The sequence below is a fragment of the Dendrobates tinctorius genome, unplaced genomic scaffold (genome assembly GCF_039654945.1).
Source record: "Dendrobates tinctorius isolate UK_male_01 unplaced genomic scaffold, ASM3965494v1 ptg000160l, whole genome shotgun sequence".
Taxonomy (NCBI): domain Eukaryota; kingdom Metazoa; phylum Chordata; class Amphibia; order Anura; family Dendrobatidae; genus Dendrobates; species Dendrobates tinctorius.
The window spans coordinates 2,347,017-2,366,149 of record NW_027361827.1 but is presented as its reverse complement, the minus strand read 5'-3'; positions in this window follow the sequence as shown (position 1 = coordinate 2,366,149).

The following is a 19,133-nucleotide window of genomic DNA, read 5'->3' as shown; positions in this document are numbered from 1 at the left end:
AGTATCACACAGGATAGGATTAGGTACACAGCTCAGCAAATGGTATCACATAGGATAGGATTAGATACACAGCTCAGCAACAGGATGTGCCAAAGGAGAGGACATTTTCATTCCAAGAATTCCACTCATTCCATCTGATTTGCCTTTTGATTTTAAACACCTCCAGTTTCCACTTCGACTGCTATTTGCAATGTCCATTAACAAGGCTCAGGGACAGTCCTTGAAAGTAGCAGGGATCGATTTGCAATCTCTATGCTTTTCTCATGGTCAACTTTACGTGATCTGTTCAAGAGTTGGAACTGCCAAAAATCTGTTCATCTTTGCAGGAAGGAAAAAACAAAAATGCACTTTATCAAAAGGTTCTTGAATGAGTTGAAAATAAAATACTATCAATACTTTGGTAATTGTTTAGATAATTTGTGTTGCAAATCTGTAGTGTTGAATATATGATGTGAAATGTTTTTATGTGCAATATAATCATTATAATGTGTTATAACTAACCACAGTTGGTTACTATGCCCAGGCAACGCCGGGCTCTTCAACTAGTACAATATAAAGTGCTGCGCTCAGATACACCAAGTGTTATGTGAACACAGCAATTACAGTACAGTGTGTCTCAAAGGAGCACTTATAATTATGCTAATCATAATTGAGTAAGTGTTATGTATCAAGATACTATAATTGCATTTTTATCAACTAGATGGACCGTGGTTAGCACATAAAAACAAATATATGAATAAAGAAACATAAATGAGAAAATAATAAATATTGTGAATAACATATATGACATATACTGCAAACCACAATATACAGTTGTGGCCAAAAGTATTGACACCCCTGCAATTTTGTCAGATAATACTCAGTTTCTTCCTAAAAATGATTGCAAACACAAATTCTTTGGTATTATTATCTTCATTTAATTTGTCTTAAATGAAAAAACACAAAAAGAATTGTCCTAAAGCCAAATTGGATATAATTCCACACCAAACAAAAAAGAGGGTGGACAAAAGTATTGGTACTGTTCGAAAAATCATGTGATGCTTCTCTAATTTGTGTAATTAACAGCACATGTAACTTACCTGTGGCACCTAACAGGTGTTGGCAATAAGTAAATCACACAAGAAAGTGCCATTCCACCAAGGGTTTGCCCTTATAGGATTATAGGAATCTGATCCAGGTCAATCTGTAGCCAACTAGTTTTCCAAGATGTAATACTCTGAGAGGGATGTTTAGAGCAAAGTTCTTTGATACGTTGCAATTCTACATTACAAGACATAAGAAACAAAACAATTAAAATCAAATATAATAAGTGATCATCAGTCCAGAGATGATGCCAATTCCTATAGAAAAGAGGCAAAACTAAGCAGCTCATTTAATCCCGCAGATACCATTGTACCTAACTTTGCTATCCACCGACATTCTTTCTGTGTCAATATTAGTGTTGAGCGATACCATCCGATACCCTAAAATATCGGATCGGATGGTATCGGCCCGATACGAAAAAAGTATCGGGTATCGCCGATTCCGATACCGGAAGTCCCATTCAAGTCTATGGGACTTCCGGTATCGGAATAAGAAAAACCCTTTTCTGTCCTTGTACGGCCTCTCAGGGGGGTGTACGGACCTTCCGGGGGCTGTGCCGACTGCCCAGGGGTCTGTGCGGACTGCCGGGGGGCTGTGCCGGCCTGCCGGTGGTCTGTACCGACTGTCCGGGTGTCTGTGCAGGCTGCGGGGGGCTGTGCCGGCCTGCCGGTGGTCTGTACCGACTGCCCGGGGTCTGTGCGGACTGCCGGGGGGCTGTGCCGGCCTGCCGGGGGGCTGTGCCGGCCTGCCGGGGGGGCTGTGCCAACTGTCCGGGGGTCTCAGCAGACTGCGGGGGTCTGTGCAGGATCGTCCGATGGGACTACAAGTCCCATAGGGCGATGCCTGCTACCATGACGGTGATTGACACATTAGCCAATGATGGGACAGTAGTAGTCCCATCATCCGGCCTATGTGTTGAATGTACAAAAAAAAAAAAAAAACATACATACTACATGCTACATATATACTACATACATGCTACATACATACTACATACATGCAACATATATACTACATGCATGCAACATACATACATACTGCATATATACCACATGCATGCAACATGCAAACTACTTATATACCACATATATACTACATGCATGCAACATGCATACTACATATATACCACATATATACTACATGCATGCAACATGCATACTACATATATACCACATATATACTACATGCATGCAACATGCATACTACATATATACCACATATACCGTGGGGCTGTGCCGACTGTCCGGGGGGTCTGTGCCGACTGCCCGGGGGTCTGTACCGGCCTGCCGGGGGGCTGTGCCGGCCTGCCAGTGGTCTGTACCGACTGTCCGGGGGTCTGTGCAGGCTGCGGGGGTCTGTCCCGGCCTGCCGGGGGGCTGTGCTGGCCTGCCGGTGGTCTGTACCGACTGTGCGGGGGTCTGTGCAGGCTGTGGGGGTCTGTACCGGCCTGCCGGGGGGCTGTGCCGGCCTGCCAGTGGTCTATACCGACTGTCCGGGGGTCTGAGCGGACTGCCGGGGGGTCGGGAGCGGCCTGCCCGGGGGCTGTGCCGGCCTGCCGGTGGTCTGTACCGACTGTCCGGGGGTCTGTGCAGGATGCGGGGGTCTGTACCGGCCTGCCGGGGGGCTGGGCCGGCCTGCCGGTGGTCTGTACCGACTGTCCGGGGGTCTGAGCGGACTGCCGGGGGGTTGTACCGGCCTGCCGGGGGGCTCTGCCGACCTGCCGGGGGGCTGTTCCGACTGTCCGGGGGTCTGTGCCGACTGCCCGGGGGTCTGTGCGGACTGCCGGGGGTCTGTACCGGCCTGCCGGGGGGCTGTGCTGGCCTGCCGGGGGGCTGTGCCGACTGTCCGGGGATCTGTGCAGGCTGCGGGGGTCTGTACCGGCCTGCCGGGGGGCTGTGCCGGCCTGCCGGTGGTCTGTACCGACTGTCCGGGGGTCTGAGCGGACTGCCGGGGGTCTGTACCGGCCTGCCGGGGGTCTGTACCGGCCTGCCGGGGGGCTGTGCCGGCCTGCCGGGGGGCTGTGCCGACTGTCCGGGGGTCTGTGCCGACTGCCCGGGGGTCTGTGCAGCCTGCGGGGGTCTGTACCGGCCTGCCGGGGGGCTGTGCCGGCCTGCCGGGGGGCTGTGCCGACTGTCCGGGGGTCTGTGCCGACTGCCCGGGGGTCTGTGCGGCCTGCCGGGGGTCTGTACCGGCCTGCCGGGGGGCTGTGCTGGCCTGCCGGGGGGCGATGCCTGCTACCATGACGGTGATTGACACATTAGCCAATGATGGGACAGTAGTAGTCCCATCATCCGGCCTATGTGTTGAATGTAAGAGAAAAAAATACATACTACATACATACTACATGCTACATACATGCAACATATATACTACATGAATGCAACATACATACAGTTGTGGCCAAAAGTATTGACACCCCCGCAATTCTGTCAGATAATACTCAGACCCCCGGACAGTCGGTACAGACCACCGGCAGGCCGGCACAGCCCCCCGGCAGGCCGGTACAGACCCCCGCAGCCTGCACAGACCCCCGGACAGTCGGTACAGACCACCGGCAGGCCGACACAGGCCAGTACAGACCCCGGGCAGTCGGCACAGACCCCCGGACAGTCGGCACAGCTCCCCGGTATATGTGGTATATATGTAGTATGCATGTTGCATGCATGTAGTATATATGTGGTATATACGTAGTATGCATGTTGCTTGCATGTGGTATATATGCAGTATGTATGTATGTTGCATGCATGTAGTATATATGTTGCATGTATGTAGCATGTATGTAGCATGTATGTAGCAAGTAGTATGTATTTTTTTTTTCTTACATTCAACACATAGGCCGGATGATGGGACTACTACTGTCCCATCATTGGCTAATGTGTCAATCACCGTCATGGTAGCAGGCATCGCCCGATGGGACTTGTAGACCCCCGGACAGTCGGTACAGACCACCAGCAGGCCGGCACAGCCCCCCGGCAGGCCGGTACAGACCCCCGCAGCCTGCACAGACCCCCGGACAGTCAGTACAGACCACCGGCAGGCCGGTACAGACCCCCGGGCAGTCGGCACAGCCCCCCGGACAGTCGGCACAGCCCCCCCGGTATATGTGGTATATATGTAGTATGCATGTTGCATGCATGTAGTATATATGTGGTATATATGTAGTATGCATGTTACATGCATGTAGTATATATGTGGTATATATGTAGTATGCATGTTGCATGCATGTAGTATATATGCAGTATGTATGTATGTTGCATGTATGTAGCATGTAGTATGTATGTAGTATGTATTTTTTTTTTTTTACATTCAACACATAGGCCGGATGATGGGACAACTACTGTCCCATCATTGGCTAATGTGTCAATCACCGTCATGGTAGCAGGCATCGCCCGATGGGACTTGTAGTCCCATCGGACGATGCCTGCACAGACCCCCGCAGCCTGCACAGACCCCCGGACAGTCGGCACAGCCCCCCGGCAAGCCAGCACAGCCCCCCGGCAGGCCGGTACAGACCCCCGGCAGTCCGCTCAGACCCCCGGACAGTCGGTACAGACCACCGGCAGGCCGGCACAGCCCCCCTGCAGGCCGGTACAGACCCCCGCAGCCTGCACAGACCCCCGGACAGTTGGTACAGACCACCGGCAAGCCGGCACAGCCCCCCGGCAGGCCGGTACAGATCCCCGCAGCCTGTACAGACCCCCGGACAGTCGGTACAGACCACCGGCAGGCCGGTACAGACCCCCGGGCAGTCGGCACAGACCCCCGGACAGTCGGCACAGCCCCCCCGGTATATGTGGTATATATGTAGTATGCATGTTGCATGCATGTAGTATATATGTGGTATATATGTAGTATGCATGTTACATGCATGTAGTATATATGTGGTATATATGTAGTATGCATGTTGCATGCATGTGGTATATATGCAGTATGTATGTATGTTGCATGTATGTAGCATGTAGTATGTATGTAGTATGTATTTTTTATTTTTTTTTTACATTCAGCACATAGGCCGGATGATGGGACAACTACTGTCCCATCATTGGCTAATGTGTCAATCACCGTCATGGTAGCAGGCATCGCCCGATGGGACTTGTAGTCCCATCGGACGATGCCTGCACAGACCCCCGCAACCTGCACAGACCCCAGGACAGTCGGCACAGCCCCCCCGGCAGGCCGGTACAGACCCCTGGCAGGCCGCTCAGACCCCCGGACAGTCGGTACAGACCACCGGCAGGCCGGCACAGCCCCCCGGCAGGCCGGTACAGACCCACGGCAATCCGCACAGACCCCCGGGCAGTCAGCACAGACCCTCGGGCAGTCGGCACAGACCACCGGCAGGTCGGCACAGCCCCCCGGCAGGCCGGTACAGACCCCCGGCAGTCCGCTCAGACCCCCGGACAGTCGGTACAGACCACCGGCAGGCCGGCACAGCCCCCCGGCAGGCCGGTACAGACCCCCGCAGCCTGCACAGACCCCCGGACAGTCGGTACAGACCACCGGCAGGCCGGCACAGCCCCCCGGCAGGCCGGTACAGACCCCCGGGCAGTCGGCACAGACCCCCGGACAGTCGGCACAGCCCCCCGGTATATGTGGTATATATGTAGTATGCATGTTGCATTCATGTAGTATATATGTGGTATATATGTAGTATGCATGTTACATGCATGTAGTATATATGTGGTATATATGTAGTATGCATGTTGCATGCATGTGGTATATATGCAGTATGTATGTATGCTGCATGTATGTAGCATGTAGTATGTATGTAGTATGTATTTTTTTTTTTTTTTTTTACATTCAACACATAGGCCGGATGATGGGACAACTACTGTCCCATCATTGGCTAATGTGTCAATCACCGTCATGGTAGCAGGCATCGCCCGATGGGACTTGTAGTCCCATCGGACGATGCCTGCACAGACCCCCGCAACCTGCACAGACCCCCGGACAGTCGGCACAGCCCCCCCGGCAGGCCGGTACAGACCCCTGGCAGGCCGCTCAGACCCCCGGACAGTCGGTACAGACCACCGGCAGGCCGGCACAGCCCCCCGGCAGGCCGGTACAGACCCACGGCAATCCGCACAGACCCCCGGGCAGTCAGCACAGACCCTCGGGCAGTCGGCACAGACCACCGGCAGGTCGGCACAGCCCCCCGGCAGGCCGGTACAGACCCCCGGCAGTCCGCTCAGACCCCCGGACAGTCGGTACAGACCACCGGCAGGCCGGCACAGCCCCCCGGCAGGCCGGTACAGACCCCCGCAGCCTGCACAGACCCCCGGACAGTCGGTACAGACCACCGGCAGGCCGGCACAGCCCCCCGGCAGGCCGGTACAGACCCCCGGGCAGTCGGCACAGACCCCCGGACAGTCGGCACAGCCCCCCGGTATATGTGGTATATATGTAGTATGCATGTTGCATGCATGTAGTATATATGTGGTATATATGTAGTATGCATGTTACATGCATGTAGTATATATGTGGTATATATGTAGTATGCATGTTGCATGCATGTGGTATATATGCAGTATGTATGTATGCTGCATGTATGTAGCATGTAGTATGTATGTAGTATGTATTTTTTTTTTTTTTTTTTACATTCAACACATAGGCCGGATGATGGGACAACTACTGTCCCATCATTGGCTAATGTGTCAATCACCGTCATGGTAGCAGGCATCGCCCGATGGGACTTGTAGTCCCATCGGACGATGCCTGCACAGACCCCCGCAACCTGCACAGACCCCCGGACAGTCGGCACAGCCCCCCCGGCAGGCCGGTACAGACCCCTGGCAGGCCGCTCAGACCCCCAGACAGTCGGTAAAGACCACCGGCAGGCCGGCACAGCCCCCCGGCAGGCCGGTACAGACCCACAGCAATCCGCACAGACCCCCGGGCAGTCGGCACAGACCCTCGGGCAGTCGGCACAGACCACCGGCAGGCCGGCACAGCCCCCCGGCAGGCAGGTACAGACCCCCGGCAGTCCGCTCAGACCCCTGGACAGTCGATACAGACCACCGGCAGGCTGGCACAGCCCCCCGGCAGGCCGGTACAGACCCCCGCAGCCTGCACAGACCCCCGGACAGTCGGTACAGACCACCGGCAGGCCGGCACAGCACCCCGGCAGGCCGGTACAGACCCCCGGGCAGTCGGCACAGACCCCCGGACAGTCGGCACAGCCCCCCCGGTATATGTGGTATATATGTAGTATGCATGTTGCATGCATGTAGTATATATGTGGTATGTATGTAGTATGCATGTTGCATGCATGTGGTATATATGCAGTATGTATGTATGTTGCATGCATGTAGTATATATGTTGCATGTATGTAGTATGTATGTAGCATGTAGTATGTATGTAGTATGTATTTTTTTTTTCTTACATTCAACACATAGGCCGGATGATGGAACTACTACTGTCCCATCATTGGCTAATGTGTCAATCACCGTCATGGTAGTCCCATCGGACGATGCCTGCACAGACCCCCGCAGCCTGCACAGACCCCCGGACAGTCGGCACAGCCCCCTGGCAGGCCAGCACAGCCCCCCGGCAGGCCGGTACAGACCCCCGGCAGTCCGCACAGACCCCCGGGCAGTCGGCACAGACCCCCGGACAGTCGGCACAGCCCCCCGACAGGCCGGCACAGCCCCCCGGCAGGCCGGTACAGACCCCCGGCAGTCCGCTCAGACACCCGGACAGTCGGTACAGACCACCGGCAAGCCAGTACAGACCCCCGCAGCCTGCACAGACCCCCGGACAGTCGGTACAGACCACTGGCAGGCCGGCACAGCCCCCTGGCAGGCCGGTACAGACCCCCGCTGCCTGCACAGACCCCCGGACGGTCGGTACAGACCACCGGCAGGCCGGTACAGACCCCCGGGCAGTCGGCACAGACCCCCGGACAGTCGGCACAGACCCCCGGACAGTCGGCACAGCCCCCGGTATATGTGGTATATATGTAGTATGCATGTTGCATGCATGTAGTATATATGTGGTATATATGTAGTATGCATGTTGCATGCATGTGGTATATATGCAGTATGTAAGTATGTTGCATGTATGCAGCATGTATGTAGTATGTATGTAGCATGCAGTATGTATGTATGTTGCATGCATGTAGTATATATGTTGCATATATGTAGCATGTATGTAGTATGTATGTATCATGTAGTATGTATGTATTATTTATTTTTTTTTTTACATTCAACACATAGGTCGGATGATGGGACTACTACTGTCCCATCATTGGCTAATGTGTCAATCACCGTCATGGTAGCAGGCATCGCCCGATGGGACTTGTAGTCCCATTGGACGATGCCTGCACAGACCCCCGCAGCCTGCACTGACCCCCGGCAGGCCGGTACAGACCCCCGGCAGGCCGGTACAGACCCCCGGGCAGTCGGCACAGACCCCCGGACAGTCGGCACAGCCCCCCGGTATATGTGGTATATATGTAGTATGCATGTTGCATGCATGTAGTATATATGTGGTATGTATGTAGTATGCATGTTGCATGCATGTGGTATATATGCAGTATGTATGTATGTTGCATGCATGTAGTATATATGTTGCATGTATGTAGCATGTATGTAGTATGTATGTAACATGTAATATGTATGTAGTATGTATTTTTTTTTTCTTACATTCAACACATAGGCCGGATGATGGAACTACTACTGTCCCATCATTGGCTAATGTGTCAATCACCGTCATGGTAGCAGGCATCACCCGATGGGACTTGTAGTCCCATCGGACCATGCCTGCACAGACCCCCGCAACCGGCACAGCCCCCCGGCAGGCCGGTACAGACCCCCGGCAGGCCGCTCAGACCCCCGGACAGTCGGTACAGACCACCGGCAGGCCGGCACAGCCCCCCGGCAGGCCGGTACAGACCCACGGCAGTCCGCACAGACCCCCGGGCAGTCGGCACAGACCCCCGGGCAGTCGGCACAGACCACCGGCAGGCCGGCAGAGCCCCCCGGATGGCCGGTACAGACCCCCCGGCAGTCGGCATAGACCACCGGGAGGCCGGTACGGACCCCTGGCAGTCCGCACAGACCCCCGGCCAGTCGGCACAGACCCCCGGCAGGCCGGTACAGGACCCCGGGCAGTCGGCATAGACCCCCCGAAGGCCCAAACTGACGGCGCATCATGATGCGCACAGACCGCGCATCATGATGACGTCATTTCGGCAGCCAATCAGAGCCACAGCAGTGGCTCTTTGCATTATGGGAACTTCCGATTCCGATATCCGATATTGAAAAAATATCGGTACTCGGTATCGGAATTCCGATACAGCGAATATCGGCCGATACCCGATATTTGCAGTATCGGAATGCTCAACACTAGTCAATATGCGTATTCCATGACCTCCTCAAATTCCCATATGTACACAACCAATACCCCATATCTTTAGAACCCCAGAGTTACATTTACAGTGGGTACAGAAAGTATTCAGACCTCTTTACATTTTTTACTCTTTGTTTCATTGCAGCCATTTGGTAAATTCAAAAAAGTTCATTTCTTTTCTCATTAATGTACACTCTGCACCCCATCTTGACTGAAAAAAACAGAAATCTAGAATTTTTTTCAAATTTATTAAAAAAGAAAAAATGAAATATCACATGGTCATAAGTATTCAGACCCTTTGCTTAGTATTGAGTAGAAGCACCCTTTTGAGCCTTTTGAGCTAGTGCAGCCATGAGTTTTCTTGGAGACAAGTTTTTCACACCTGGATTTTAGGATCCTCTGCCAAAATCTCAAGAGATGCTCAACTGGTTTTAGGTCGGGGCTCTGGCTGGGCCAGTCAAGAATGGTCACAGAGTTGTTCTGAAGCCACGCCTTTGTTATGTTATCTGATTGCTTAGGGTCATTGTCTTGTTGGAATGTGAACCTGTAAGAGGGGGCTCTGGTGTCCTGTCTTCCTCCCACAGAAAAAACATTAGCTTCTACTGGCATACCTGTTTGGGGTGCTGGTCCACGGACAGGGATTCCACTGCAGTGCGACCTAGCTCCTGCACACTTGGTTCCAGTGTTCAGGGTTGAAATAACAGACACAGATACCGGTTCTGACATTACTTGCTTCACCATTGTTAGGGTTAAAAAACTTGGATGGTCACTAGAGTTGAGCGATACCAGCCGATACTTGAAAATATCGGATCGGAATGGATCGGCCGATCTTAAAAAAAAGTATCGGTATCGCCGATTCCGATACCGGGAACCAATGCAAGTCAATGGGGCCAAAATATCGGAATTAAAAAAAACCCTTTCTTTCCTTGTAGGTTAATTCTACATGAAGAAAAACAACTAAGAATAATGTAGAATGTATTGTGGGAGGTGGAGGAGACATTAAAGCCATAGAGGTTTAGCCCAATCAAATGGAATAGCAGGAATTAAACTTTTTTTTTAAAGACGTTAGGAGTTACAAAGATATTGACTATGTTAGCCTCATTTATATTTTGCCAGACATGTATGTCTTCTTCTTCTTTCTTCTTTCTTCTTCTTTCTTATTCTTCTTCCTTTTTTTACCTTCTTCTTCTTCTTATTCCTTTTTTTACATTCTTCTTCTTCTTCCTTTTTTACATTCTTCTACTTCCTTTTTTTACATTCTTCTTCTTATTCCTTTTTTTACATTCTTCTTCTTCTTCCTTTTTTTAAATTCTTCTACTTCCTTTTTTTACATTCTTCTTCTTCTTCCTTTTATTACATTCTTCATATTCTTCTTATTCAACAATTATTATTATTATATTATTATAGTGCATCATGACATCATTTCGGCAGCCAATCACAGCCATGCCAATAGTTAACATGCCTACATGCCTAACAGGATGTGCCCACACTTCGGAGGATTCCCATTGGCTTAATCAAAGCAAGCAGGCTCATAGCATGATGGGAACTTCCGATTCCGATTCCGGAATCCGATATGACAAAAGTATCGGAAGTCAGTATCGGAATTCCGATACCGCTAATATCGGCCGATACCTGATACTTGCGGTATCGGAATGCTCAACACTAATGGTCACTGACCTTAGAAAATGAATGGTATTATATATTCCCCCATGTGGTGACAGTGAGCTTGTCAGTTCTTTACTACTTTTTGTACAGTTAGTTGCACTGTCACTTTATCTATAATATAATGGTGGAAGCGTCACTCTGTCTGAAGCCTTGATAGACTGCGCAAGCGCGATGCGCCTGCGCAGTACAGAGTGACGCTCCAAGCGTTATATTATAGAATCACCTCTTGCGCTATCATGGTGGTGTGGTTCACGGGTAACTCCCAAATGATGTCAGTGACCCGCACACCTCACTTACAGGCACCGGAAGCGATGCTCCAGCCCCACTCGCATCGGAGTCATGCACATTAGTGTCTACACTCACCTGTCAGGGTTTCTGTCAGCTGCCGGGGGGCTGGGGGTGGCGCGGTGCCAGGCTCCGGAGCACGAGTGAGCGCGGCCTGTGAGGTAGACTGTGCGCAGGGCCTGTGTCACCACTGCACACCGGGGAGGAGAGCTGCTCCACGTTCTCCTCCCTCCGCAGACCTGGGGACTGTCTGGCAGGACTATGAGGCAGGAGACATGGCAGGGCCCGCCGCTGTGCTGCCTGCATTGTGTTGCCCCCAGATGTGAGGTAGAGAGGGCTAACATTACATGACTGCTGGATCAGCGGCTCCATGCATACCAGGATTGGGGGGTGAGAGGACCATGCATACCAGGGTAGGGATGAGGGGGTACCATGCATACCAGGATAGGGGGGTGAGAGGACCATGCATACCAGGATGAGGAACGGGGTGCCATGCACACCAGGATTGGGGGGGTGAGGGGACCATACATACCAGAATAGGGATGAGGGGGCCATGCATACCATTATTGGGATGAGGGGGGCATGCATACCAGGATAGGGATGAGGGGTACCATGCATACCATTATAGGGATGAGGGGGCCATGATTACCAGGATAGGGATGAGGGGTACCATGCATGTCAGGATAGGGATGAGGGGTACAATGCATACCATTATAGGGATGAGGGGCCGATACATACCAGGATAGGGATGAGGGGTACCATGCATACCATTATAGGGATGAGGGGGCCATGCATACCAGGATAGGGATGAGGGGTACCATGCATACCATTATAGGGATGAGGGGGCCATGCAAATGTGGTACTAGCAGGTACGCAGGATGCAGTGTCGAGACATGAGACGGTTTCGTGTTTTTGATAACAACTTTTATAGGTTTATAGGTAACTATCCGCAGGGATAGTCTAAGCAACCAACCAAAATAACAGGAATTGTCCTCGCAGGGACTCAATACAAGCCAACATGGAAATCTAAGAACACGACTAAGTCCGGCAAAGCCAGTCACTATAGGGCCGCGGTATGGCCGACTACGGGTCCTTAACTATATAGTGTCACTTAACCGGCTCGACGTTCCTCGGCGTCCCGGACGATGGTTCTTCGGTGTAGCAGCCACTGGACACAGCCGTTGAAGATCTGTCGTAATCTTCGAAGCAGGGGCACAACAGGCCCTGGGGGAGTCCTTGGACAGATGGGCCGCAGCCCCCGGATAGGGGCAAGCAGCGGCGATGCGGGGTGGCGGCTGGCAGGCCACCTGCGCAGCCAGCGACAGCAACGGAGGACCCACGGTGAGCAACGGCCTGGCCCGGCCCTTGCCGCGGACTGGAGCGGGACAGTGGTGGCCGCCGACGGCACAGAACTAGCCGCGGCCATGGGTAGAAGCGGGGCGGCTGCGGGCGGTGGGAGACAGGCCGCAGCCTCGGGCTGAAGTGAGGCAGCAGCGGCCGCTTGTGACCGCGGGCAGGCTGCAGCCGCGGGCTGGAGAAAGGCGGCAGCGGCCGCTGGTTGATGCGGGGCAGCGGTTCTCGGATGGTCGTCTCAGCGCCGTCCCATTGATGTCCAGGGGGAGTATCCTTCCCGTCTCTCGCTTCCTTCCTGGCTCCGGTGAGTCGCTCTGGCTCTCAGTCGCTCCCACGGTCTCCTGCTCCTTCTGTCTCATTCTGCTGACTCACTGTGACTCGCGTTCCCCGCTCCTTTTATATTGGCTCCTCCCCCAGCCCACCTGTCAGTCTCCACGGTCCGTCCCTGAACTCTGACCACCGGAAACAGTTTCCCCCAGAACCCAGGTGACGGTCCCCTTGGTTCTGACCCGGACACTCATCGGGGACCCTCTCTCCCACACATTCAGGATAAGGATGAGGGGGCCATGCATACCAGGATAGGGATGAGGGGGTATGCATACCATTATAGGGATGAGGGGTACCATGCATACCTGGATAGGGATGAGGGGTACCATACATACCAGGATAGGGATTAGGGGTACCATGCATACCATTATAGGGATGAGGGGGACATGCATACCAGGATAGGGATGAGGGGTACCATGCATACCCAGATAGGGATGAGGGGTACCATACATACCAGGATAGGGATTAGGGGTACCATGCATACCATTATAGGGATGAGGGGGCCATGCATACCAGGATAGGGATGAGGGGTACCATGCATACCAGGATAGGGATGAGGGGTACCATGCATACCATTATAGGAATGAGGGGTGTTATGAATGGGTCACCGAGGAGAAAAAAGCAAAACAAGCTAAGTCACAGAAAACCAGAGAGGTTGGTAACTTTGCAGATTGCAGATCCCTGATCCTACCACACAACTAGCAGCAGCCGTGGAGCGTACCTACGATGTTCCTAGACGCTTCGTTACAGCCGGAGGACTAAATAAGCCTGAAGCATGAAAAGGGGAAAACTAATTGCCCCAGAGCAGACCCCAAAGGAATAGATATCCCCCACACATGTACTGACGGTGAAACAAGATGAAGGCACAAACAAACGAAGGAAAATAGGCTGAGCAGACGATGGGGCCCAAACTAACTAGAGAGGAAAGGAAAGACACTGTCTGCAACCTGCAAAAAACCCTACAAAAATAAAGTCCAACACTTCTGATAACAAAATTAACCCTGAAGTCACTAGACTTCTCCCACTATATCAGCACTCTGAAATATTCTGAGACAGAGCAAAAAGAGACCAAACTAGTAAGGGACAAAAAGCAAATTGGCAAAATACTGATAAATAAGAGTGGAAATTCAGCACAGCCCCCAGCCGGGGCTGGCTGACCACACCAAAAAACTGAATAGACCAACAAAATCAAGTGTGAACATTAGCAGAAAAACTTAGCTTTAGATGACTGGAACAGAGCTGAAAACCAAGAGCTGACAAGCCAGAAGGAATCACCAGCAACTGAATAGGGCGTCGGCTGTCTTAAATCCAATCTGAAACTCCTGAGGTCCAATCGTCATCCTCATTCTCAGATGGCAGATCTCCTCCGATCAAATCAGCCTCACTACCTCCTGTTACCACCAGAGGGAGTCTGGAAAGAGAACTCACAACTGGTGAACCAGAGAACGAACTCACAACAGAGGGGGCCATGCATACCAGGATGGGGATGAGGGGTACCATGCATACCAGGATAGGGATGAGGGGTACCATGCATACCATTATAGGGATGAGGAGGCCATGCATACCATTATAGGAATGAGGGGTACCATGCATACCATTATAGGAATGAGGGGGCCATGCATACAGGGTAGGGATGAGGGGGGCATGCATACCAGGATTGGAGGGGAGCAGCACATACCAGGATGGGAGACCATATACCAATAAAAATGCTCCCCACCTTGGCATAGAACGGGTTCATAGCTATTGTCTATATACACTTGATTGAAGATTATGGTTCTGTGTTTCTTTCTCCCCTTACTCATGCCTGTGGGGTGACACCATATTTTTGGTGCACCTTTGACTGGATTTGAACAGCTCTGTTATTGATAAAGCTTTTGAGTTATATGTTTTGTACTGTTTCTTATGATCAATTTTGTCATTTAAAATAAACCTTTTTAATTACTATGTAATCTTTGGTGGTTAATATGCTCCAAGTTTCTATATTCTAATATGACTTACTGCAGCTGGTAAAAAATGGCTTCAGTATGAGACTTAACCCCTTACCAGATCGTGGAGAGGGTGGTGGTCGATTGACTAGTAGGAACTCTACTAGCCACTATTCAGCGTTGAGTGGGCCAATGGGATCCCGGCACCTTAGACTAGGTGGTCAGTCTGATTGAGCGGTATATGGCCACTCAGGACTTTATAGAGGACTCTGCTCCACTACAGTTATCACGTCGGACCCCGCCAGCCCAGGAGCCTGGGAAAGGTCCTCGACACTCTACTGGGGCCAACCAGGACCGAGCCCATACTGAGGGTGTACCCCGAAGTGAGAGGGACAAGGGACCCGTTTCCCCTAAGCTGGCCCCAAGGTCCAATCGTGCCACAGCTATTAAGTGTTGGCAGTGCCAAGGGCCAGGACATGTGGCTGCCAACTGCCCCCTGACAGCTGAACCTATGGACTGTGGGTATACTCGCTGTATGCCGATGTACGCGGAGGCCATTTTCAATGCAGATCCGTTTGTTCCAGTGCATGAACCGCATCTGTGCTAGGTGCGTGTCAATGGACACCAGGCTGAGGTCCTCCTGGCAGTCATTAATCTCGGGCTTAGAACCCTCTGAGAAAAATGTGGGTGTTGCATGTATACATGGTGAACTCCGCGAGTACCTGACAGTTGAGGTCTCATTTGCTACACCCTGTGGGGAAATTAAACATGTGGTGGGGATAGTGAAGAACCTGACTTATGGGGCTATTTGCATATTTGGATGACATCATCTTTTGTACTGACTGGCATAATCACTTGTCCCGGGTACAAGCAGTAGTAGATTCGATCAGAGCTGCAGGCTTGACAGCGAATACCAAGAAATGTACGATAGGGCTTGAGGAAACCCAGTACTTAAGGTATGTGATTGGCAGTGGAGTTATCAAACCCCAAAAAAATAAAATCAAAGCCATACAAAACTGGCCCCAACCTGTTACCACCAAACTGTGAGAGTGTTTCTTGGCATCATCAGGTAACACCGATGGTTTATGCCTAGAGTTGAGCGAAACGGGTCGGCCAATTTCAAAAATCGCCAACTTTCGCCAAAGTCAGGTTTCAAGAAACGAAACCCGACCATAGCGTGAGGTCGGCCATGAGGTCGGCGACCCGAGCGCCAAAGTCGCGTTTCAAATGATGCTTCCAGCGCCTTTTTTCAGCCAATGATGGAGGACACACACTGTGGGCAACGCGATGACATAGGCAGCGGCCACCATCATCTTAGAGAAGGGCATTGAAGTGATTGGCTGGCTTTGTGTGGCGTCACAGTGGGTATACAAGGCTGTGACCGCTGACTGCCATCTTACTTCTGCCGATCTTAGCATAGGGAGAGGTGCTGCTGCTGATTCTGAATAGGGAGAGCGTTAGGCAGGGAAGAAGAAAAAATAAACTGCTTCTGCTGATAGCGCTTTTTACTGTACAGTTAGTGTGCCGTGAAAGGGGAGGATTTTTGCTTTTGTGCAGCAGCGCTGGTAGTGATTAGGCTGCATTGTAAGGCTACCTGCTAGTTGCATTGCTGTGTGCACACTGGTGTTCATACTGCTTTTTTCAAAGCACTCCAACTTTTATTATTTTGTCCTGGTGAGTTACTGAGCGTTCATTTTTTCACAGACTGTATAGTGGTGTACGCTCCTCACACATTACCATGTACCAGCTGGTATCACGGACAAATAGAAGCTATCTGGGTGTTACACTGGAAAAAAAACCGAGGAGTTTGTCCGTTCTTCCAGACCTACACCTTAGAGTGCTGTCCGCTTTTCAAACAGTTTCGTATATCTGCTGCTGATTACGGTGAAAACTAGACAGAGACAGTGTGTCAGTCCCTATAGAAATAGACGGAGATTGACAATATTCCATACAGACACCACATAGCGGTGTACGCTCCTCACACACTACCGTGTACTGGCTGGTATCACATACAAATAGAAGCTATCTGGGTCTGACTCTGGAAGAAAAAGCCAAGGAGTTTGTCTGTTTTTCCAGACCTACACCTTAGAGTGCTGTCCACTTTTCAAACAGTTTCGAATATCTGCTGTTTGACTATGGTGAAAACTAGACAGAGACAGTGTGTGTCAGTCCCTATACAAATAGACGGAGATTGACAATTTTCCTTACAGACACCGTATAGCGGTGTACGATCCTCACACACTACCGTGTACCGGCTGGTATCACGGACAAATAGAAGCTATCTGTGTGTTACACTGGAAAAAAAAGCCGAGGAGTTTGTCCGTTTTTCCAGACCTACACCTTAGAGTGCTGTCTGCTTTTCAAACAGTTTCGTATATCTGCTGTTTGATTACGGTGAAAGCTAGACAGACACAGCGTGTGTCAGTCCCTATTGAAATAGACGGAGATTGACAATTTTCCATACAGACACCGTATAGCGGTGTACGATCCTCACACACTACCGTGTACCGGCTGGTATCACGGACAAATAGAAGCTATCTCTGTGTTACTCTGGAAAAAAAAGCCGAGGAGTTTGTCCGTTTTTCCAGACCTACACCTTAGAGTGCTGTCTGCTTTTCAAACAGTTTCGTATATCTGCTGTTTGATTACGGTGAAAGCTAGACAGAGACAGCGTGTGTCAGTCCCTATTGAAATAGACGGAGATTGACAATTTTCCATACAGACACCGTATAGCGGTGTATGATCCTCGCACACTACTGTGTACCGGCTGGTATCACGGACAAATAGAAGCTATCTGTGTGTTACTCTGGAAAAAAAAGCCGAGGAGTTTGTCCGTTTTTCCAGACCTACACCTTAGAGTGCTGTCCGCTTTTCAAACAGTTTTGTATATCTGCTCTTTGACTACGGTGAAAACTAGACAGAGACAGCGTGTGTCAGTCCCTATACAAATAGATGGAGATAGACAATTTTCCATACAGACACCGTATAGCGGTGTACGATCCTTACACACTACCGTGTACCGGCTGGTATCACAGACAAATAGAAGCTATCTGTGTGTTACTCTGGAATAAAAGCCGAGGAGTTTTTCTGTTTTTCCAGACCTACACCTTAGAGTGCTGTCCGCTTTTCAAACAGATTCATAGATTTGCTGTTTGATTACAGTAAAAACTAGACAAAGACAGCATGTGCCAGTCCCTATAGAAATAGATGGAGATTGACAATTTTCCATACACACACCGTATAGCGGTGTACGATCCTCACACACTACCGTGTACCGGCTGGTACCACAGACAAATAGAAGCTATCTGTGTGTTACACTGGAAAAAAAAGCCGAGGAGTTTGTCCATTTTTCCAGACCTACACCTTAGAGTGCTGTCCGCTTTTCAAACAGTTTCGTATATCTGCTGCTTGATTACGGTAAAAACTAGACAGAGACAGTGTGTCAGTCCCTATAGAAATAGACGGAGATTGACAATATTCCATGCAGACACCATATAGCGGTGTACGCTCATCACACACTACCGTGTACTGGCTGGTATCACAGACAAATAGAAGCTATCTGGATCTGACTCTGGAAGAAAAAGCCAAGGAGTTTGTCCATTTTTCCAGACCTACACCTTAGAGTGCTGTCCACTTTTCAAACAGTTTCGAATATCTGCTGTTTAACTATTGTGAAAACTAGACAGAGACAGTGTGTGTCAGTCCCTATAAAAATAGACGGAGATTGACAATTTTCCTTACAGACACCGTATAGCGGTGTACGATCCTCACACACTACCGTGTACCGGCTGGTATCACGGACAAATAGAAGCTATCTCTGTGTTACACTGGAAAAAAAAGCCGAGGAGTTTGTCCGTTTTTCCAGACCTACACCTTAGAGTGCTGTCTGCTTTTCAAACAGTTTCGTATATCTGCTGTTTGATTGCGGTGAAAGCTAGACAGAGACAGCGTGTGTCAGTCCCTATTGAAATAGACAGAGATTGACAATTTTCCATACAGACACCGTATAGCGGTGTACAATCCTCGCACACTACTGTGTACCGGCTGGTATCACGGACAAATAGAAGCTATCTGTGTGTTACTCTGGAAAAAAAAGCGGAGGAGTTTGTCCATTTTTCCAGACCTACACCTTAGAGTGCTGTCCG